This window comes from Chrysoperla carnea, chromosome X, assembly GCF_905475395.1.
Source record: "Chrysoperla carnea chromosome X, inChrCarn1.1, whole genome shotgun sequence".
Classification (NCBI taxonomy): Eukaryota; Metazoa; Arthropoda; class Insecta; order Neuroptera; family Chrysopidae; genus Chrysoperla; species Chrysoperla carnea.
In genome coordinates, this window is record NC_058342.1 from 35,584,070 (window position 1) to 35,596,145 (window position 12,076).

The window sequence follows — 12,076 nt, forward strand, 5'->3', positions numbered from 1 at the left end:
ATTGTTTTTATACCATGTATAGTTTTGATTACTCTGTAACATTACATACAAGCCACACATATATCACTGATACTCCCATATGATACATACTATACCTACAATTTGCCCATAATTTGCGCTCTCAAGGGTGAACAATGATGTTTATGAAAAAATGTTTCAAACAAAAGTTGTTTATTTTTTTATAAGGAACATTTTTTATATTTAAACTTTTGTTCTATCTCTACCGGTTTACAAGATTTGTGCTACGGACCCAAGACCCAATTAATGATTGTTGTTCATTTACGAACTTGATCTCACTTTTTACGTCTTAAGCACGCTGTAAAAATTTCAGCTTGATATCTCTTATCGTTTTTGAATAATCGTGACGACAGACGGACAGACGACCGGAAATGAACCATTTATGTGATTTTATGAACATCTATACCAAAATTTTGTTCATAGTATCAATATTTTTAAGCGTTACAAACTTGGGACTAAACTTAGTATACCTTGGTATATTTTATATACATGGTATAAAAATGTATTATTTTATCAAAAATTATAAAATTTTTGTTTTAATTTCTAAAATTTTTGGATTAACAACTGATTTATGGAATGAGGCTAGTTTGGACGAGTAGTTTCCGAGTTATATAACTATATATAGCGATTTTGTCAAATGAAAATTTTGTATCGAATAATTCGTTGCGTAAATAAAATATACAGCATCCTTTGTTTTTCAACAAAATTAACTCATTCTTGTAAATATGTTTTTCAGCTCGTTTTTTTTTTTTTATATTTTAATTAAAAACCGAGTCCTGTCATTAGAGAACGTGAACGTTTGTATAGTGAGTGCGCTCTATAATTGCGGACGGAGTTGGCTTATTAATTAAACAATTTTTATTTTTTGTTCTAAAACTATTTTATATATATTAGTAATTATAACAATGGTTTTAATTAATTATAATTTTATACGTGTGCTCTGAATGTAGTCGGCAATTGTTGGTGGAAACAATGTTTTAATTTCAAATACGGAGGTATTTGAAGGGTTGTATTTGTCACACTTTTACAATTAAATAATTGTTCAACTTTTAATTATTTTTGTTTTTGCTGTGAAATTATTTTAATTGCATTCATCGAAAGGTAAAAACAATATACAATTACAATTTTAAATACTCACGTCACTTCTATACACATAATACACTCCATAAAAATTAAAAACGTGAACCTTTTTGTTTCGTTAAAAGTCAACTTATTTGATGGCTTCTGTTGACTTTTAATAATTTTATAAGACATTTTGATAGGCGTATAATAAATTTTAAGGTCAGTTTTTATGACGATATTCAAATATGGTTAAAATGATCCCCTTTGTATTGGTTAAAATGATCTCTAATTTATTAATAAAATTATAATAACTATAATGATCCCCCATCATTTAGTGGGTCTTGAATGTGTTGATTTTATATGAACTGTTAAAAATGCAATGGGATCATTTTACCCACCTACAAGGTCAAACGATTCTTTTTGAGAAATATTGAATAGTTCCAAATCAAAAGAAATTGACTGATGCCAATATTGCAACATTTGAATAAAGAAATCAAAAATATTTCGATGTTTACATACATTTCTCGAATAAGTTTGGCTATAAATTACATTTTTTTTTTAGGGGGATCATTATAGGAAACCTTCCCCTATTAATACTATTTTACGGAAAACAATTTATTAAAAGATTTTTCTCTTTTTTCAGATAAACAGGTGCGTACCTAGAAAATGCAACAAGTTTTGTGACACATTTAACGAAGGAAAATAAAAATCTACATTTCAAATATCCAATATGGGCTACAAGTTAATTTGATGACAAATTAATTTCAAAAATCATTTCGAGGTATTGTTTTTGCTTTTTAAAAATATAGATTAGCAACAATTATACAAATTCGAAATAAACTCAAACACTAATTATAGTTTGAGCCTCTGCGAGTGAAAATCAAAGATATATTCCAAGCTTTCAACTTCCCTTAACAAATGGAAAGTTGATAAAAGAAAAATGGCCTGTTTTTGGAATAACCAAATATTTTTTGAACACTAGACGAGTAATTTTTAAAATAAGTAGTCTGAAATTACGGATTGTAAAAGGATTTTAGGTGATATCTTCACCCTTAGGTGAATTATTCACAAAGTCTCAAAAGTGCGCGAATATCTGGTGTGATTTTGGTCTTTATATTAAAAATTATTATCCCAGTCGTCAAATGAACCCGATTTTTGAACTTTCTGGGTCAAAATTACCCTATACATTGATCTTTGAGCACCACCCCTTAGAAAAAATTGAAAAAATCTCAAAAAACTTTCGATTTCGGAATTTGATGAAATTCTGTTTATAAGCTACTTTGGACGCAAAAAGTACAAAAATCGGGTTCATATTACAACTGGATGCATAGTTTTTGAGATAAGGACCAAAATCGCTCAAGATATTCGCCGATTCTTGTTTTTTTGATGATTGAGAGAAAGTATTTCTTAAAATACCGATTTGATTTCGGAATATTAAAAAATTCTGTTTATAAGATAATTTTAACCCAAAAAATACAAAAATCGTGTTAATTTATCAACTGGATAGTTTCCGAGATATCACAATATTTGAAGCTCGATATTTCAAAAACTAGTTTTCGTTTTTCTAGGTTGACTAGCTCTAGGACTATAGAATCTAGTATTATTTAAATATTTCGACTTTTTAAATGAATGTATCCTCTGTTAATTGAAAAATATACATGCATTCTGTAAAACTTGAAACGATCACTGAAAATTTCAGTTTCGTAAATGACGTCTAATGACGTCAAAAAAATTATAATAAATAGCAGGTCATTCATTTAATTACTGGTATATGTTTGTTGGGTAAATAAATAATTATGTTCTCACTTTCAGCTGTCGCTTTATCATACTCATCATCACTTTTTAGTCGTAATCGTAGACACAGTACTCAACTCACTACCACAACTCACAGCTCGTAAAAAATAATTGTTCCGGTTTACTCCAGTTTTATTTTAAATTACAGATTTTATTTAAAAAAAAAAAAAACATGCATATTAATTTATATTAAAATGGACATGCAGTTAAAATTTTATAATTTCATTTTCAATTAAAGATGTACGAGCACCAACACAGTTCTTGATTTTTATACCATGTATATGAAATATATCAAGGTATACTAAGTTTAGTTCCAAGTTGTTTATTTTTTTATAAGGAACATTTTTTATATTTAAACTTTTGTTCTATCTCTAACGGTTTACAAGATGGGTCCTACCCAAGAGCCAATTTCGTTCTGGAGTAATTGTGTTGACAGACGGGCAGATAGACGACAGGCGACAGACAGACAGACGACCGGAAATGGACTAATTAGGTGATTTTATAAACACCTGTATAAAAATTTTGTTCATAGCATCAATATTTTTAAGCATTACAAATAAAATCACCTAATTAGTCCATTTCCGGTCGTCTGTCTGTCTGTCGCCTGTCGTCTATCTGCCCGTCTGTCAACATAATTACTCCAGAACGAAATTGGCTCTTGGATAGGACCCATCTTGTAAACCGTTAGAGATAGAACATAAGTTTAAATATAAAAAATGTTCTTTATAAAAAAATAAACAACTTTTGTTTGAAACTTTTTTTCGTAATCGTCACTGTTTACCCGTGAGGGCGCATATTATGCGCAAATTGTAGTATTATATGGGTATATCAGTTATATGTGCGTTACATGTATGTATGTGTAATGTGACAGAGTAATCAACATTATCTATACATAGTATTTCAACAATTAACTCAGTCAATTGTTTGTTTTCACTTGTTTTAGGGGGATTTCCTGATTACTAAAATAAATAAATGAGTTCAGTGATGAAACGAGCTTAACTCGGGCCTGGAGCACAATACTTTTTTATCAAATCCGTTTTCTGAATCCGTGATTGATTTATGTCTCAAATGATATTAAATAAAATCTGTGTTGAAGTAAGAATGGGGAAATAAAACCTGAAACGAACCGGAATTGACTATTACTTAACAGATAAAGATTTTTATAAGTATATACATAGGTAAAAGCACAAAGTTCAGAAGTGCTTCCCATACATACACCGGTACACGGTAATTTAATCTTATCATGTCATTTTATTAATAAATTTCCAATAAAAATTTATTATTTTTTCAGAATGAAATATAATTTATCACAATTTATTATCAAATTAATTATTTTTTATGTTTATTAATAGTTTTTTTTTTTTTTTTGCATTTATCAGTTGCAAAATTATTTTGCTGATCCAATTTGAGTTTCTTATCTTTGCAACAGTTAAAATTATTATTTGGATACATGTTTTTCAAGTTTAAGACGCCCAAAGATTGCTAAATTTGCTTATTTTAGCTATAATGGTAATGAGGAAATCTACAATTATCGATACTAATATTCTCTTAGAACAATTTATGTACAGAGGGTTCAATATTTAAAGCGATTTTGGTTTATATTTCAAAAATAATTTATCCAATCGTCAAATGAACTCGATTTTTGTATTTATTGGGTCAAATTGAACTTATGTATTGAGTTTTATCAAATTCTGAGATCGAAAATTTTTCGTGATTTTTTCGATTTTTTCTAAGGGGTACCCCTTAAGAAAATTGCAAAAAATCCAGGAAAATTTGGGGTTCATTTAACAATTGGACGAGTAGTTTTTGAGATATATCGCAATATAAAGCGATTTTGATCCAAAAAGTTCAAAAATCGGGTTCATCTGACAACTGGGTGCATAATCTAAGGTGGGTTAATCTAGGTTTAAGCAGCCCTCACCTCGATACGCCCATGTAAATTATATGATATCTGTTATTGTCATTACAAGAATAACCTCTAAATAAAACAATGTCTAGAGGTTTTGATAGCTCCAAGCTGATAATACTAATAATTACTGCATGATTTCAATCTGACTGATGATTTGAATGACAACTAAAGACCATTTAAAAATGTATTTGTTTATGAACATTGTAAAAATATAAAAAACAGAACGAACGGCTACATATGATGAATTATTAATTACTAAGAATTTAATTACAAAAAAATCTAGGTAACAAGATCTTTTATTCACAATTCAACCATTCCATCTGTCCAAGGTTATTTTAGCTGTTTCGCTTGTTAGCTAAACTGCTTAGCTTATAAAACTTTATAATAAATGTTGCTGTTTTTGAACTAATTACGTAATACAAATATGTGTGTTATGACGTATGACGTCATCAGTTTTGTATAGTTTTATAGCAAATATATCATGTGTTAATTACTCATCATCGGTTGGATAGTAATACAGCAAAAAAAATTTTTAATTATAGTTACAAATTATTAAATATGACAATTAATAGTATAAAAATAGTACGGTAGCTGGGTATAAACATTGTCTTTCTATCATTGTACTGTCTTGCAGTAAGGCCTTAACTGAAGGGCACCAGTCAGTTTGAGCCAAAAATTTTAATGTCTGGTAGTTTTTAATTTTTGGAGTTTACTCCTTAAGAATCGATTTTCATAAACCTTATAACTTGTATCATTGTTTGATGTCAACAAAGCATCTATTGTTTGAAACTGACAGTAACCTGGCGGGATCAGCATACTACTAACGGGTTGGCACAGTATCTGCCCAGCCAATGTACATTGTGCGTCTTAATTTTTGTAGTTTACTCCTTAAGAAACGACTTTCATAATCCTTATAACTTGTATCATTGTTTGATGTCATCAAAGCATCGATTGTTTGAAACTGACAGTAACCTGGTGGGATCAGCATACTACTAACGGGTTGGCACAGTAGCTACTCAGCCAATATACATTGTGCGTCTTTATCAGATGCTATTCTAATTCGAAATCTAAGTGTCTTTTGGTATGCAATCTAAAACAATCGAAGTTTAAACATATGCCATAGTTGCCCGATATCGAATTTGCCAACACAATTTGAAAGGGAAATTAAAATTGATAAAAAACGAAGATTTTATAAGCATTCAAAGATTGCATTCCCATCTCTGTTTAGGAAAAAGTTTTATATGTAATCTTTATGGTGATGCCGGTCAATGACATCACTAGCCTATATCTTCGTCTTTGTTATAAGCATTTGAAGATTGTTGTCCATCTCTACTAAAGATTTTCAAAAACCGACATCACTTTTCTGTCCATCCAGTAAGAATTCTTCACCTCAAGTGATAAAAAAAAACTTATGGTATTTCTCTGAAAGTTCTATTTCGCATATCCAGCTCCCGTACTAAAAATTTGACAATTTTTTTCGCATTATTATTATTAATATTTTGATTTAATCGGTGGGAATTTAGTCCAGTATAATAAAAATTGTTTTTAAATCGGCCTTAAATTATTCAGCTATAGTTGTGAGTATCCCTGCATGGAATTATCAGATCAATTAACCAGTTAGTCAGTCAGTTGGTTTTAGTATAAGGTCCTTTAGCCTTCTATACAATTCAGTACGTGTGACGAAAAAAGGCTATTAATTTTCGATCTATAGGCTCTCTTTTAAACTGGATTAATAAATAAGTTTGCATTAATTATTTTAAAAAAAATATGGATTCGACCAATTCCAGTTTAAACAGGAATCCGACGGTTTATAATCAATAAAGTAATTTTATGTTTTAACTTTTAAGAGGATTGTTTTTGAAATAATGTTTGAAATTTTCAATTTTTATTTTTTCATACAAATTGCCTAGTTTACAATATTAATAGAGCATTTTCTTACATTTACGTCATAAAAGTTGGCCTAGTTGGCTAATCACGTGATAGCCGAACCACCTTAAGCAAAAAGATGAAAAAAAATTCATTGTGGATCGGGAAATGAACTACCATAAAAATTCTCTGTCCACCGTTAAAAGTTGCTAGGACCGTTCGTCAAGTTGATAAATGTTATATATAATAATAATAATGGGGTTTAATCTCCGTTTCTCTGACATATACGCCTATAACAGAGGCCACCCATATCATTATTTGTTAATCTTTTATTTATTTAATTACAAATATATTTACAATTACATTTTGATGTGGGTGGAGTCGGTTACTTCGTTCTTATCCAAGAGACGACAATGTGATCAATTCTGCACTCGCATTAATTATAAATTGTTCACACTGGCGCTGCCTGGATTCGAACCCGCAACCTAAGTCTAAATCGACAAACAGTCGAAGACAAACGCCTTAGACCGCTTGACCATGTCCCCGAAATATTTAATTGTAACCGGATTCGAAAAATTGTAAATTTGACTTCGAAAAAAAGACTCAAAAACCAGTCTAAACCGTGCTTAACTCGACCCAGACCAATTAAACATAACGCAATAAGTTGATTTTCGTTAATAGACGTTAAATTAGCGCTAGTTCGAGTAGCTTTTTGTAACCAGTTTACAATCTGACGGAAATTACAATATTACGTTGACATGTACATTTATGTTATATTCGAATAGTTGTATTTTATATCGAATAGATCAGGTTTCAGGTACATCCAAAATCTAGGCACAATGCGCATGGTTTTGTAAATATAACAGTGCATAAGGAATAAGGTATTACTTTTATAGTTTATTCGAAATGCAACTGTATCTAAGCTAAGATCTGTAATTTCTGAATTCACTTGAAAACATTCGAAGCGTATTTTAAGTTCGTTTACATAATTTTTTTTTATTTTGTTCGAACTGTAAGTAATTTTTTTTGTTTTTTTTTTCTGTTTAAATGTTTTGGCGCTTTTTTTCTGTTCGATGTCTGAAAATAAAATTATTCCAGGATTTTCGATATCTGTTTCTATGTTGAATTCAAACTTTTTTTCATTGAAAAAAAAAGTGTATTTGACATTTTTTTTTAATTAGTGTTTTTTAATTTCGATGTTTTTGTGTTTTTAAATCTGTGATAGTCATTTTCTTATAATATTCTTGTAAAGCCCTAAATCCATTCCAGAAAAAACTCTCTAAGATAAATTATTATAATTAAATTGTTTGTTCATGGTTAGGTTAGGTTAGGTTAGGTTATATTGGCTGTCCACGAAGGACACACTTAGGCTATAGAGAACCTTTGTGATATGTGTTTTACCATCTTTCCGCTGATAATTTCATTTATCAGCTCCTCAATTTCAGAGGCTTAGTGCACGTCCTTCATGAATATACCTTGCACTACACCAGCCAATCACAACTATTAATTAAATTAATTTTGTTGCGACGGCGGGAATCGAACCCGCTACCCTAAGCATTCCGCGGACGGAATTGGTTACGACTTAACCAACTGAGCTCATAGGGCGACTTTGTTTGTTTATAGTTCGAGATTTAAAAAAGAATTGTAGCCATAGGTATCTAAACTTTTCCGAACATACCTCAATTTATGACATTCATTTCAAATTTTAATGGTTCTTTGTTCTGTGTATAGATGGCTTTTGAAGCGCCATCACATGAAGTGATGGGTCTATTTATGGTCGTCCTGTGTGGAACAGCAAAAAAGGTTCCTTTCAAAAGGTATTTTTCGATGAAATCAAGCAGTCGTTAACTCAGTTCAAAAATTTGTGAACATCGTTAATATTTTAAAAATGAAAAATCGTACAGTTTTAAAATAAATATCAAATTGAAGAAATTGGAGCTCTTTTCCAAACTCTATACGTAAAATCTCAACCCATAAGATTTTGTGAAACTAAATGTGTATTCTGATTGATTTGAACTTGTCCAGTATTTTTGTTGTAGGCGTTTAAAAATGTGTTAAGCATAATTAAGGATAAAAATCGGTAATAAAGAGAAATTAGCAATAGCTTTATTTAATTTAGTACAAAACTATGAAATCATGTTCGTAGGCGAAACAACTTTTATTTGTAACTGGTAATTATAAGTAGGGTCATCAAATTCCAACTAATTAGCAATGAAATTTTTGCAGTAAGATCACATTATTCACTTTAAAAAAAAAAATTCTAAAAATAAAAAATAAAAATGTGTAACTTTGATGCCGTAATCAAAAAATCGCTAATTACAAATTCGTGACATGTCCCGTGTGAAAACGACACGAATTTCTAATTACTGTATTTTTTTTACCTCCGTGTATAACGATGAAGGAGGTATTGTTTTTTTTATCATCTGCATGTACAAAATTGAGGTTTTTTCTCCTCTCCGGTTGGCCATTGTTAACTTTCGGCCTGCTGTGCGAAACGAAGTTGCCACTTTTTGCCTCAGTAGGACAGAAAAATTAAAATAGTAAAGAATGTCTCAGATGTCATCTTTATCGACCGAAGCAAGGCCAAGACATTCTTTTTGTAGAAGTCCAACATCTTGTCAAACCGCCACAATCACTGTTGGAAATTACAGAAAAAAATTAATATGAAAGTTTGACTTTTTTTATTGTAAAAAAATTAAAAATATACGGCTTGACGTAGATTTGAACTCTGGTCCTTTATTTCAGTAGTCTAATACTCTGTGCTTATGCTTTAAAAAGTAAATTTTTTTGTTTTAATTTTAAAACTCAATACCAGACTTTACATAATTTTGATTCCTTTAATTTCAAATCTAAGAAAACTTTAGAAAAATAGGTAGATTTCGATGATAAAAATCCATGATTAAATTTTTTATTTGTTTTTAGTTAGTAAAATAATCTGATAAAACTGAATTTTTTTTTATTTTGTGATATTTAAAAAAATAAATTTTCCAAATTTATATTTCCATAAACAGGTGTGGCTTTCTAATTTGTGCATGGAAGTGCTGCGTCATTTATATTAAATTGTTTTTAAGAAATTCAATTTACCAATAATTCAATGTTTCAATTATATATAATTTTTTTGTTTCATTGTAATTCAAAATTTTAAACTTTTTAAAATCATGTATTCATATTTATTACGGTGATGAGCAATGTACTTATGCCAAATTTTTCCAATCTTCGAAACACTGGTTATAGTCACTTTCCGGGATTGCCTTCAGTTCCGTCTTCGCTGTGGCTTGAATCTCCTCTATCGTATCAAAACGGTGTCCCCGGAGCGGTCTTTTGAGCTTGCTGAACAGCCAGAAGTCGCACGGCGCCAGATCAGGTGAAATACGGTGGTTGTGGAACGTTATGGGTTGACTTTTTGACGAAATGATCACGAATTATTAGTGCAGTATGGGATGGTGCATTATCGTGGTTTAAAAACCATGAATTGTCTTTCCACAATTCCGGCCTTTTTAAGCGGATAGCGTTACGCAAATGACGCATAACGTTCAAATAATATTCCTTTTTGACTGTTTGGCAGGGCGCGCAGTTTAAATTCAAATGCCACCTTATTTTTTGGACACAGTATTATGTGATCGAACATCCTTAACAATAAATTAAGTTTCGAATTCTAATACCTAATACATATTACTTAATATTCGATGTATAAATAGCTTAAATATCGAAAACTATTCACTTTACATTCACGTAGATGAACGTTTATTAATTCAATTCAAACCAAATATATTTATCGTTTAAATTTTCTATATGCTTTCGAAATTATAAAATTTTCATTCAATTTAAAATTTATAATTTGATTTTAATGATGGAAAATAAATAAATAAATTTCCAAAACAACTATTATTTTATATTTTACAATTTTATTTATCAAGTATTTAAATGTATTTAAACATCGATGTACACAGATTTTGATTCAAGGTGAAGCAAAACAGGACACAATTTCGAAAAAATAATTTAGTCTCTCGGTTCGATCTGAAGCTTATTGAAGTCACAGCACTCTTGGTATTCTTAAACAGCTTCAAATGGTTTAATGAGTGGTGTCCGGGGATGGATCAATCTTCTTTTTGGTATCAAAAAAAACCTTAAATCTATTAAGTGTATTGTCTCCTCAAGACAGCCACTCTAACCTAATCTAAACTATCATCCCGAAAAAAACGTTTAGTTTCTCGAACTAGTTAGTCAAAAATAAATTATAAAATTTGAAGAAAGTTAAAATTTATGTAAAAATATGCTTAAATATTCTGATTTTGAGTCATAAAAGCACATTTTTCTTTTATAATATTAAAATTAAAAATCGTAATTTTTAAACTGTATATCACGTGACTTAAAACGCGAGTAATCCCTGCTGTGATGTCATATCGATATGAGTCATAGACCATCAGTTAGTTCAGTGTAGACAGCTGGGTATAATATATCCATAGGTAATAAGTATTTATATTTATTATAATCAGATGTCTATGAATATATCTGTCAAACTTATTTGTGTTATTTCGTATAATGATACCCATATTACGTCATCAAATTGGATGCCCGCGTTTTTGACAGTTTAAAAAAGGTTTAAAATTTAAGTTTTTGACAAGAAAGTTTGTGTATTGTTCCGAAATATATTTTTTGTGGCTTTTTATTAGCCAAATCAACATTTTGAGGTAGTTTTTTTAAAAATAATGGAATATCCTATATATAGTTTAGTGGGCAACAACTAATTAAAACCACTACTCGTTATCAATTATAATTAATTGTAAAATTCAAGCATGAATAATAAACAAAATATTGTATGCAATAACTTTACATAGATTCCTATCGATATCTACATGAAAACCAATTGTTGTAAAACCATCGTAACCAAAACCGCCTACATGATGCTACCAAATCAACCAACTCAACGGTAATTAAAATCGTTTTCTGAATGTATTTCTATATGCAGGAAGTTATTTATAATAATTATATATATTTATTAAGCTCGGAATATCACTATTTATTTGTTAGAAACATCGATGGACTGGACACTGATCCTAAAAAACTATCTAATCATTCCTAGAGCCTAAATGGCCGAGCGATCTAAGGCTTTAGTCTTAGAACGTTGGACTATTTAGACTTAGGTTGCTGGTTCGAATCCAGGCAGCGGCAGTGTGAACAATTTATAATTAATGGGAGTGCAGAATTGATCACATTGTCGTCGCTTGGATAAGAACGAAGTTACCGACTCCACCCACATCAAAAATGTAATTGTAAAAATATTTGTAATTGAATAAATAAAGATTAACAAATAATGGTGTGGGTGGCTTCTGTGATAAGACGTATGTCATAAGTACGGAGGTTAAGCCCCCATTATTTGTATTATTTTATTTATCTAATCATTCCAATTCTTATTTTACATGTTTG

General features: G+C 30.0%; 1 protein-coding gene across 12 annotated transcripts in view; it reads left to right on the top strand.

Moving 5' to 3' along the window:
* LOC123302592 (plasma membrane calcium-transporting ATPase 3) overlaps positions 1 to 12,076 on the top strand; it is a 153,052-nt gene that overhangs the window by 78,512 nt on the left and 62,464 nt on the right. For all 12 annotated transcript variants that reach the window (XM_044885586.1, XM_044885594.1, XM_044885598.1 and 9 more), the window contains exon 2: positions 1,724 to 1,731. The gene's annotated coding sequence lies outside the window, so the exon portion shown is untranslated. The remainder of the gene's footprint in view (positions 1 to 1,723; positions 1,732 to 12,076) is intronic.